The sequence below is a fragment of the Fukomys damarensis genome, unplaced genomic scaffold, assembly GCF_012274545.1.
Source record: "Fukomys damarensis isolate Sample0158 unplaced genomic scaffold, DMR_v1.0_HiC HiC_scaffold_3, whole genome shotgun sequence".
Taxonomy (NCBI): Eukaryota; Metazoa; Chordata; class Mammalia; order Rodentia; family Bathyergidae; genus Fukomys; species Fukomys damarensis.
Genome location: NW_022900915.1, coordinates 6,563,833 through 6,575,001, shown reverse-complemented (window position 1 = coordinate 6,575,001; position 11,169 = coordinate 6,563,833). Strand labels below are relative to the sequence as shown.

Genomic DNA, 11,169 nt, shown 5'->3' with positions numbered 1-11,169 from the left:
GACGCCGCGCTGAGAGCTGGTGCCTGGACTGAGGGACGGCGAGGTGGGGAAGACTCGATTCACAGACTGGGGCGGGGAGGAGGAAGGGATCTGGCTGAACAGAAGCGAATACGCGACCTGGCCCGCCAAGCGTGACGTTGCGGGACAAAGGTCCGGAACCCCGCACACGTGCTCGCACTCCGGGCAGGGGTGGCGCGGGGAACAAAAATTCTCTCGCTGACTCCTGATTGGCCATCCCGAGGACCCGATTTGCATCCCACCTTCGGCCCTCACTCCCCACCCCCAGGCGTGCGCAGGTAGCGGCGCAGCCCCCCTCGCACTCCGCTGTGGGAGCTCCTCCTCCTGTCTCTACCCATCCGCCCTGCGCACAAAGCAAAACTTAGGGCCGACTGGAGCACAGGATCGCAGGCTCTTCACCAAGGACGTTTGATTTGTCTTCCCATCTTTGTCCCACTGGATTACGTAAGCGTGGAGATAATGTCCTTCTTCACGGAGAGCACTTCAGAGGTTCCCAGGATAGGGCAGTGGACGCCCTGACGTTTCGGAGCCCCTTCTCCCACCTCATCTCCTCGCTACCCATTCACCAGCGGGATCAGTAGTTTCCCCCCCACCCCCTCTCCCCTTCCTAAGGTGAGGAAGATCAAGGAGATCAACGTGAAATGCTGTATTTTAAAGCTTTTAGGCCAGTTGAGATTTTTGCCCTTTGTATTTTATTTTGTAATTTTTTTTCCTATTTCCGACCTCTTTGGGAGCAGTTGCACACCAGGTACCTCTCTTACTTTGCTGGAGCTTCACACTTCTTCAGCCACATCAGAACTTTCACATCAGACGCCAGGAGGATAGCGCTAAGGAAGCTGTTGCTTGCTTCTCCCAGGCCAGGCAGACCCCTGGAAAGGAGACTTAATGTGAATCACCTTTAAAAATTCCAACACTGAGGCGGATACCGCACCACCTCTGCTGTTTTACTTTCTTTTCCTGGGTGCCAAAGGTAGCTACTATGCTTTAAGAAAGGCAGATGATCTTACTTCAAAGGAAACCCATTGTTTGAACAAGTTGGGTCCTAGAATACTTTGAATTGTGCAGAGTTTAAAAACAAACATGAAGACACTCTAGGTGAGTTTCTCAAGATCATTCTGTTTCCAAATCTTGCCTTGCAAACTTCTCTAAAACTGGAGTAACTAAGATGTGAGTTTCCAGAAGCTCAAGAAATACCCAGGTTAAGTAGAAATCTGCATGGCTTTTTAATCCCCCCCCCCCGGGACTCTATCATACAGGCTGGCCTCAAACTTGAAGTTCTTCCTCAGTGTCCTGATTAGCTGGGATTATTTGCAGTTATATATGTCTTATTTTCTTATATATGTGTTCAACAACAAAGCAAAACTAGAAGAAATGAATATTAAATTGTATATTTGCTGGAATACATTTGTGATCTGTTAAAACTTAATGATATGTTCAATTAAGTTAAATAATACTCAAAAACACAGATAGCCAAAGAAAAATTTCATCCCCCCCCCATTAATACACAGTCCCTACCAAGCCTCTCCCAAGACCTTAATGTTCATTGTCAGGAAAGATTTGGCTAAGTGGCACAGAGCCCTTCTCTTTCTCCCATTGTTATAATTTACTTGTATATTTTCAAAGGCTTTAATAAGTCATTTGAGTAGAATTAACTAGAGTACCTATTTCTCCCAGCTGGCTATCAATGTTTTGAAAAGGAGAAATGGTTTCCTTTACATATCTTTTTCACATACATCACTATCTCATTTAATGATACACTGAATTGGTGTGGAAATTCTCAGGAAACTCCACAATGCTTTAAAAAGTGACTTCTGATGATATTTTTTTCTGATTTCAATTCCTTGATCCTGTGTTGCAGTGCTAGCTCTGCGCAGACAGCCACCATCAGCATATTTGGTTTACAGATAGAATAAATCGATGTGAGAAATGACATGTGAGAAACTTGGTACTCCAATTACCAGAGATTTACATGTGCAAATGAGGGTATCAGTCAAAAGGAATTGGACTCTGTATGTATCTGAAGGAAAACACTTGCCTAATTTGAAATTGAGTAAAGTATGTGCGGTAAAATGGAAGAGAAAAGGCCAGACTGTGGCATGTGTGTAACCAACCTTGAAGGAAAGAAAAGAACAGCTGGGAAAAATATGTTGGTTAAAATAGTTCACTACATAAGTCACCAGATGGTAGGTAGCACACCGGAGCATTGCTTTTGTATTCTCAGTGCAAGGAGAGGGAAGAGGTAAATAAGGAAGCATCAAGTAAGTGAAACCAACTGTTCTTATGCACAAGGTGTTCACATGTGACATTGTATAAGTCAGGTTGCTCTATAAAATTAACCTTGATGGCTGGAACCCTTCCTTATTCTCTTGATTGATTGGCACTGAGCCTCTCACAACATAAAGCTAATCTTAAATTCTTTCACCCCTAAAAAAAAAATCTTAAAATCTTGAAAAACAGATAAAGAATCCTTTCACTGAGTTGCATAATGCCCCAGGGACATTCACACCTAAACTGAGATCCAGACTTAAACTAGCTCTGTCTGCCCAGGATGGTGTAACAAGGACCAAATTTTAACTCTTACCTTAAGCAATTAGAAAAAAAAAATGTAAAAGAATGATTTTAGACCCTGAACAATAGGCAGCCTAAATTTGTGACACATAAAAGAAGAAAAACAAATAAAATGATCGCAAAAATTTCCCCAGTTTACTACCTGAAGGTAGGTCCAGACTTCAGAGTTGAGAAAGCAGCAAAGTGACCAGAACATACAAAGTGGAGTACCAGAGAGGGGTGGCATGCACAGAATGGAGTGTATAGTTCACTTATTTCTGCATAACAACCTTAACCATTTAAAACAACAAATACGTATCACCTCACATAGTTTATGAAGGCCGGTCATCAAGACTGCCTGAACTGGGAATTTCTGGCTCAGAGTCTGTCTTAGTTACTTTTGTCCATGCTGAGAGACAATACCCAACACCCAAAATTAAAGCATTTGTAGTGGTTTGTAGAGGTTTCAGTCCATAATCAGCTTGCTCCAAGGCATGGCACGGCAAAGGGACATCACAGAGGAGAAACGGTTCATGGCAGGCAGAAGGCAACAAGCAACAGATTTCTTTTTCCTGTCCTTTTATATTGTATCCAAGCCACTCAAGCTTAGGGCAGATAACACTCAAACCCAGGGTAGGGCATCCTTAATCCTAGCAAGAACTATACCAAACCAATCAGCAAACTAAGTTAGTAATCACAGATCCGTAATCCCACTGTCAAACACTCTAAATCCTGCCGATTCTGAAAAGCCCCACCTATGACCAAATGAGATTGTGGGTACACATCTAGACCCAAATTATGACAGAGTCTCTAACAAAGCATGGTCAAAGCTGTTGGCCAGGGCTATAGTTCCAGGAAACTTAACTGAAGATAGAAGTTCTGTTTTCCAACTTGCATGGCTGTTGCCAGGAATCTTACCAACTTTCTGCAGGGATCTCTTTGTAAGGCTGTTCACTAATGTGTGTCCCTCCAGAGTAAGTGATCTCAGAGAAGCCACCCAGACAGAAGCCAGAGTTGTTTTGTAATCTCACAAGTGACATGCCACCTCTTCCACCATATTCTCTTCTCTTCCTACAAAGGAAGTCACTAGGTTCAGCTCAAATTAAAGGGAGACATATTAAAGAATTTGTGTATGTATTTTTTAAATCATCACTTTTTTTTTTCTTTTTTGGTACTGGGGTTCAAACTCAGGACCTTGTGCTTGTGAGACAGGCGGCGGAACCACTGAGCTAAATCCCCAGCCCTAAAATCATCACTGTTTATCCTCAGCCATAAATTATTTATATTCCTTCCATATGCAAATTATACTCATCCTGTCCCAAGGCCCTCAAAACATTCATCCTATTAAATTAGCAGCTCAGGATCTAGAACCTCACCATCTAAATTGCTTCCAGGTTTGCATGAATGTCCTCATTATGTTTCATTAAGCAGAGCTCCTTGAATTCAGGTCCTTTTCTTTTGTAGACCTAAGAAACTAAAAGAGCAACATAGTTACCTCCTCCATACCCACAAACTGTGGAAGGGCTTTTTCCTTTCTAAATATCTTTTGAAGAGCAAATGTTTTCTTTTGTTAAAGTCTGGCTTGCTAAGTACTTTATAGTTTATCTTTTTGGCTTTCTAATTAAGAAATTGCTCCAGAACCAAGATAAAATCTTTATCTTCTACATTTTTCTCTAAAATGTTTAAAGGTAGTAGTATTCTTATGTTTCAGTCTGTGATCCATTTTGACTTATTTTTATAAGTAGGATAAGGGTCAAGGTTCACATTTTTATATGTGAACATCCAAAAGTGACCTATTGACTAAGAAAATAAGCATTAAATGCAAATTAAAACCACAGATAGATAATACTTATTAGATAAAACTAAACAAATATTTACAATGACAAATACTTGCTGGGATGTGGAACAACTGAAATTCTCGTGCATTGCTCATGTGAATTCAAGATGACAGAACCACACTGGAAAGCAATTTGAAACTTTTGTACATTTCTTAAGAATACATTTACTATACAACTTAATAACCCATTCCCTAGATATGTACCCAAGAATGGTTCATCTGTGTATATACAGAAGACTTGTAGTCAAATTTCTATACTAGTTTTATTCATAAAAGACCAAAGTAAAAGCGATCTATACGTCCATTAACTGATGAATAAATTTTTAAAAAGTTGTACTATGTCCTTGTAGGAGATCATCACTCAGCAACAAAAGGAAATAAAGTACTGATCTATATAACAACATGGGTGGCTCTCAAAAAAAAATATTCTACATGAAAGAAGCTTTCATTGATAGAAAATGGTAAAGCTAGAACAAAACTAAGAAACAAATGAAAAACAACATCAATACAGAAGCTAGAGCCACAGAAGACAAAGAGGTATTTGGGCACTCTCTTGGGTGACAGAAATGATCTATATCCTGACTGTGGTACTAATTAGATGATTATGTTTCTGAAATCTCATTCAACTTGTACACTTAACCTCAGTGAAATTTATGGTATTTAAATAATGTTTCGATAACTCCATATAAAAATGACCCAAGCTAAATATGTGTGGCGCCCAGTGCTTCAGCTATTAGTGAAGACCCTTCCCCAAGATTCCACAGGTTAATAAGGTTCATCATTATCACCCAGATGCTCAGACTATGAGCCTGCAAAGTCCTCCTTGACTCATTTGTCTTTTTTATCCCCTATATCCAATGCCATACAATCACGGATGTTTTAGCTTCTAAATTCCTTAACAAGTAACATGTGTAGCAATAATGCAACACAGCCTGCTGTCACTAACCTGCCTTCTGCTTCTGCTTTGTTTCCCATCTTTTCTCTATAGCCAGGGGATCATGTTAAATGAAAATCATATCATTTGGTTAAAGTCCTTCCATGACATTCTAGTGCTCTTAGGACAAAATTCGAACTCTGTAACAAAACATAAAGGTTCTCTGTGACTCAAGTCTTCTCATCTCCTCAATAGCATTGCATGGTGCTCTTCCCTGGTGGACTTGTCTGGATTCTGACAGTACCATGGCTTTTCCTCACTCAGGACTGTACAAGCAATGGTTGGGATCACGTCGCCTCCCGTCTGTACATTAACTGAACTCCTGCTTTGCACATTGCTTTCTTGTTTCCTTTCTGAAACACCATGAACACCACTTGTTACTGATCTCTGCCATTGTAGCACCCGGTGTTTCTAGTCATTGTCTTCACAGGTCTAGTGTTTATAACTTTCAGTTGAATATCTGACCATCTGCCATCCTAAAATTCTGTTCTCTAGGAAAAACAAAATCACTCTTTGGCTAGTGCTTTCCAGATTATTGTGAAACAAAAACATATTAACAAAAATCAGTGTAATACTATATGACAAACACAATTAAAACATGAATATACCTGTGTTCCTACCCCTTCCCTTCTCCCGCTCTCCCTTACTCCCTAAGGGACATATAAGTGCCTCTGCTAAAGCACCTGGGCCAAGTACTTGACTAGTAACATGAAAATCTTTCAAAAGCCTATAGCGCAGGGCCGGGGATTTAGCTCAGTGGTTCTGGTGACTGCCTTGCAAACTCAAGGACATGAGTTCCATCCCAGTACCAAAAAAAACAAATAAACAAAAACAAAAAGCACTATAGAGTGCAGAGAGCGGTTTTCTTAGGGGGGAAAAAAAGGAAGGAAGAAAGGAAGGAAGGAAAAAGAAAGAAAATAGACTGTGAAAACCATGTTTTAAATTTCATTGAAGTTTTTTTTAGAAAAATAATGATGGGCAGACTTTAAAAAAATTAATGATTACAGTTTATTACAAAGATTTTTATGTTATTTTCAGAATTTTACCCATAAAATTTTTTAATCTTATATTATTTTGGGGGACTAGGGAGCACATCAGACTTGTGTTTCATGTCTATGTGTAGCACAGGACTTTTAGGTCACATATAAAACTCCATCCAGGAATTGATTCTCCATTTATAAATACTTTAAGATTAAATGAATAGTAATAAAGGCTGAGATTAAAATCTAAGAATGAGAATTCTCAATCTTCAAGACAGTAGAGTATGTTCTAATAAAGTTTTTCTTCTTCATGAACATAAAACCACGGTTATCTTTTCACATACCAGTGAAATCTTATAAGCGGGAATTTCTTGGCCAATGAATTTCCTGGTCATTTACAGACATTTTGGGGCTCCAGTTAAAAAATTAAGAATTTCCAAAGCCAATTCCTTCCAGCTTGAATTTGCATTCTTTGAAGGAGCACCCCACTAGTGCTGATGATCACTGAAAAGATGGTTATTCTGAAGACTGAAAACCACTATTCTGGCACAACACTAAGCATTCTTGTGGACTACGTATGTTAGTACATTTTCTCCCAGTTAGTCGGTGTCATTTCAGCAGCATTTGCAGTGAGTTGTGGACTTTCCCAAGTGTGCCATATAAGGCTCACTTAGGAAAGAAACTGACTTATGAGCAATTCCCCCAAAATAACTCATTCAGAAGTCAGGGACTTACATTATCAGATCCTAGACACAGTGCCCTAGGCTGCTAAATGTTCAGTAAATTGTATTGAATAATTGAACAAATGAATCAAAGGTAGTTTCACCTATATTCAGGTCACCTTCCTTCCAGATTAGGGAGAATGACTCAGATGAGACTAAGACAGACATTTTATGTTTATAGTTCTACGATTTTTTTAATTCTAAGTATTAGAAATATGTGTGTGTGTGAGAAAGAGAGAGGTGAAAAGTTTTTAGAATTATACTAAGAAAAAAAGCCTCCATCAGCAAAACATGGCTGGAAAGCCATTTCCTTTAGCCTTTAGGTGGGAAGATAATCATTGCATTAAAATGGAAATAGAATTTCAAATCAATGAGTTGCTGTGAACATTGGCTCTGTAGAGGTTTTGGTGACCCCTTTGCCAGCGTGTTATGGAGGAGATCACACAGCTGAGAATCTTTCTGACCTGGGGTGGGGTGTAGGAGGCTCAGCAATGATTTTCTCTAAAGTAAACAAAAATCCAGATGTTCATTGTCCTTTTCCACCACTTTTGGGACTCAAGGCCTAGGTTTAGCTAATAGCTAACCTCCACAGCTGGCAAATCCAGGACAGAAGGTGCAAACAGGTCCACTTTAGACTTCCTTTTAACAGCACTCCTCAGTGGCTGTGAAGATTTGTTCGGCATCCTGGGCCAACTGAACAAGAAAACCAGCTATTCCTGTGCTAGGGTTCTGGCTTCAGCGCCACCTTCCTGTGGTTTCTACTTTTCAGAATTTGGTGGTTTAGCCTTTTTTCAATTCTTTATGCTGCATAATGACAGCATTTCGTTAAATTTTCTGTTAAAAAAAACAACAACAACAGCAGAGTTCATGTAGAGAGCACACGTCAATGCACAGGATGCTGAGAACATAACGCCTCCCAAATAGGGTACAATGTCAGTGTGTTCCCAAGAGTGGTGAGTGAAACCCACCAAGAGTGACAATGTGGGAAACCTGTCCTGTAAGAGTGACATCTAACCCAACAGATCGCCCTGTGATGCGTGTAACCCCGTTATCTAAATTCAAGGTGTGGAACCCTATGACAGGTGCAGCCCCAATATCTACTCAAACAGCCCCGATACGTGTGAAGTGTTAAAACCCGAACCAGTGCCACAGACCCCCAGTTAGGATGGTATAAAAGAGAGAGCACAGAAGACCAGCTCATCCCACTCGGTCACCGATGCAGCTCTACGGCGACCTCCGGACGAGATCTAGGCACGGACCTCGGTGGAGACATACCACGCCTACCCGGTGTGGATCCCCGGATTGAGGAGGAGGCAGCCGAATCGACAACCGCAATCACCAGGAAAAGAGAAACAAAGTCGCGCTCCTCGGACTTGTGCAGGTACAGGGAGTGGCAACTGGTGGGTATGAATGAACATGTTGGATGTGTGACAGATATAAAATATATAAAAGTCTAGTTGGCAGCTCTACTGTCTCGACCTCCAGTTAGTGCACACTCCGGCTCGCGACAGTCCAGTTCTGTGTTTACAACCTAAGGACCATAACCTAAATTGCTGTCAGGGAGCAGGCTCCAGTCAAGGGGAATGCAGAAAAATTCAGTGACTCGTGCAGAGTTGGTGATGAACATCCTGTTAATATACTTTGGTGGGACTCTGTCAGCCTATGACAGGTAACAAGAATTTTCTTTAAATTACTGTGTATGGTATCTGAAATGATATGCACTGAAAGCAGAATTTTTCTGTGACCATATATTTGCTGTGTGGAAGTTAAGATTTACTTATTTCTAACAATTCTACACAAAGCCAATGACAAGCCTACATTATAGACTTCTGAGCTCAGGGCTTGTCCTGAAAGTCAGGTCTTTCTATGAGTGGAATACAGAATCTCCATACTCTATTCAGTCCAGAACTCCTTTGGTGTATCGGTAAAGAAAAACAATCACAGGATAGGCGACTGGAATGCTAAAGGGATTGGTCAAGTAAATATTGTGTACCTCCAAGAGTCCTGCAAGAAGCTCCTTTCACCTAGGCCTTGAGGAACACGGGAAAGGGTTCCCTAAGCTTCATGCATCCAACAGTGAGGTTTCTGGTACCTGGATAATGGGACTGTACAGTACCTGCCTTACTGTTAGGAGAAAGGGTCTGGGGAGAAGAGGTGGGTCACAGGGTCCCTCTTCAGCTTCTCCCTCCTCTCTCTGCTCCCTGGCTACCTTGAAACCATGTGTTTATCTCTGCTAGACTCTTCTACCTGCTGCTTCTTTTGTGTTGGAGGCTTCCAACCATGGACTAAAACTTCTGAAACTGTGAGCAAAAATTAACTTCCTCTTTAGATTGTGGGTGTCTGGTATTTTGTCCCAGCAAGGAACATAGTGACTAAGATACTGGGGAAGTAAGGCCTGACACCCAAGCAAAGTGTCCTGGAGTGCAGTGATTTAGGGCAAGTCAGGACTTCTCTTTCAAAACAGAAACATAACTTTTTGTAACTCATGTTCCAACTTGAACTAGTTTTGGAGAAAACACACACTTCATGTGTATTAGTTTTTCCAACCCAGTTATTAGATAATTCAAAGGTTGTACAGTTTGGGTACAGCTCAGAGCCATTGATTTCTCCAATTGCTCATAATGGAGTGCAAATAACTCTGCTGCTCCACTGTGTAGGAGGCTCGAGGGATTAGGAGGAGCATGAGGCATATGTGTATTATTTCAGCCGTGGATGAGGCAAAGCATGATCAAAGAACTGAACTGAAGGCCCCAAAATTTGGAAAGATTACTGTGCTCTCTTAGACAAATAACTATTCCGTGCTTTAAAGAAATGAGTTCTTGATTTCTTCTAGGCCATGAATGAGTCTGAATACATAACTATGGAACAGCTGCCAGCAGACTGAGCTGCAAGTCATGAATTGAAAGTCATTCATTCTATGCTAGAACATACACGCCATCAAGGACAGAGCCTTGCACAGATTCTGGAATGATACCTGGTACTGTAAGAGTTGCTTAGTAAGTATTTGCTGATATCTCAAACCATACACAGCATATATCCTAAAGAAGAAAGGAAGAAGGTAGGATGGAAAAGAGGAAAGAAAGTAAGAGGGTAAGAAAAAGAAATGTAGGTAAGCATATCCAGAAGCACTTTCTCATCAGATACAATCTGTACACCTCAGACCACATTTCAGCAAGTCTTAATGGTGCTCTGTTTCATAAAATAGTACAGCCTTATTACTGCCTGTAGTTTCTCCCTCAGACTTTACTCATTAATGGAAAGTTCTCCAAGATAAGCTAAACGAAGAGAAATAAATTCAGCCCTGGCTTATAGGTTTCTCTGTCAAATCTTTGGACACCAACCAAACATGAATGGATTCTCCCAAGGAGAATCCTGAAGGGTGATGGCTGAGTGGAAAACGCTACATCTTTTTTTGTCCACCTGGCTAGAAAGGGGGGTGACATAAAGAAAATTTACACGGTGCCCAATGAACAGTGGTTAAGGGTCTGCCATGGTTGTAAGAAATTCAGACGGAACCTGATTGTAGGATTGGTGAGAAAGAAGCCTGTATAAAAATTACACACATGGATTTCTTGAATGAATCCACAACAGAAGACACTTGTGTTCTATGTGAATGCTCCTCAGAGCATATCCTCTGTGACACAAGTGCTCACGCCCAGGTCCTACAAAACAGCTCTGTCGACTTCTTCACCTGTCTCTTTCTCATAACTTTATCCTTGATTAACAAGAGTTGGATCAAAATGCACGGAGGTGTTTCAGAAGTTTGCTTTCCTCTCCAAGGTTTTCCTAGGCTCTTCCACTGCTCAATCTTTAATACACCTGCAGCAAAAATATCATCATATTATAGGGACTGTTAGAATAGACTTTGAGAAAGTTTTTTGATACGATAAAGCTAGTAATCATCAAAGGAAAACATTCAACTTCATTCAGAAAATACAGAGTACAATGTTAAAAAGTAAAACAAAAAAAATAGAAAAAGGATCAATATTCCTAATATAGAAAGAGCTTTTAGATATTAATTTGAAAAGAAGACCAGTAGTTAGGAATAAAAGTGGGTAAAATAGTACATAATTGAGAAAAAATAAGTAATGAGTAATTGAGGGAAGAGGAACTATAAATGGAAAATAATCC

At 40.5% G+C, this 11,169-nt stretch overlaps 1 long non-coding RNA gene across 2 annotated transcripts; it reads right to left on the bottom strand.

The window, feature by feature from the left end:
* Positions 1-625: 625 nt before the first annotated feature.
* LOC104864304 lies at positions 626-10,702 on the bottom strand. 2 transcript variants are annotated; one of them, XR_004518257.1, is made up of 4 exons: positions 5,349-5,799; positions 4,444-4,523; positions 3,942-4,039; positions 626-887 (listed from the first exon to the last, which is right to left on the bottom strand). It is a non-coding gene; the product is annotated as an uncharacterized LOC104864304 (long non-coding RNA). The 2 variants fall into 2 exon arrangements; XR_004518258.1 differs by lacking the exons at positions 4,444-4,523; positions 5,349-5,799 and adding an exon at positions 10,602-10,702.
* Positions 10,703-11,169: the final 467 nt, after the last annotated feature.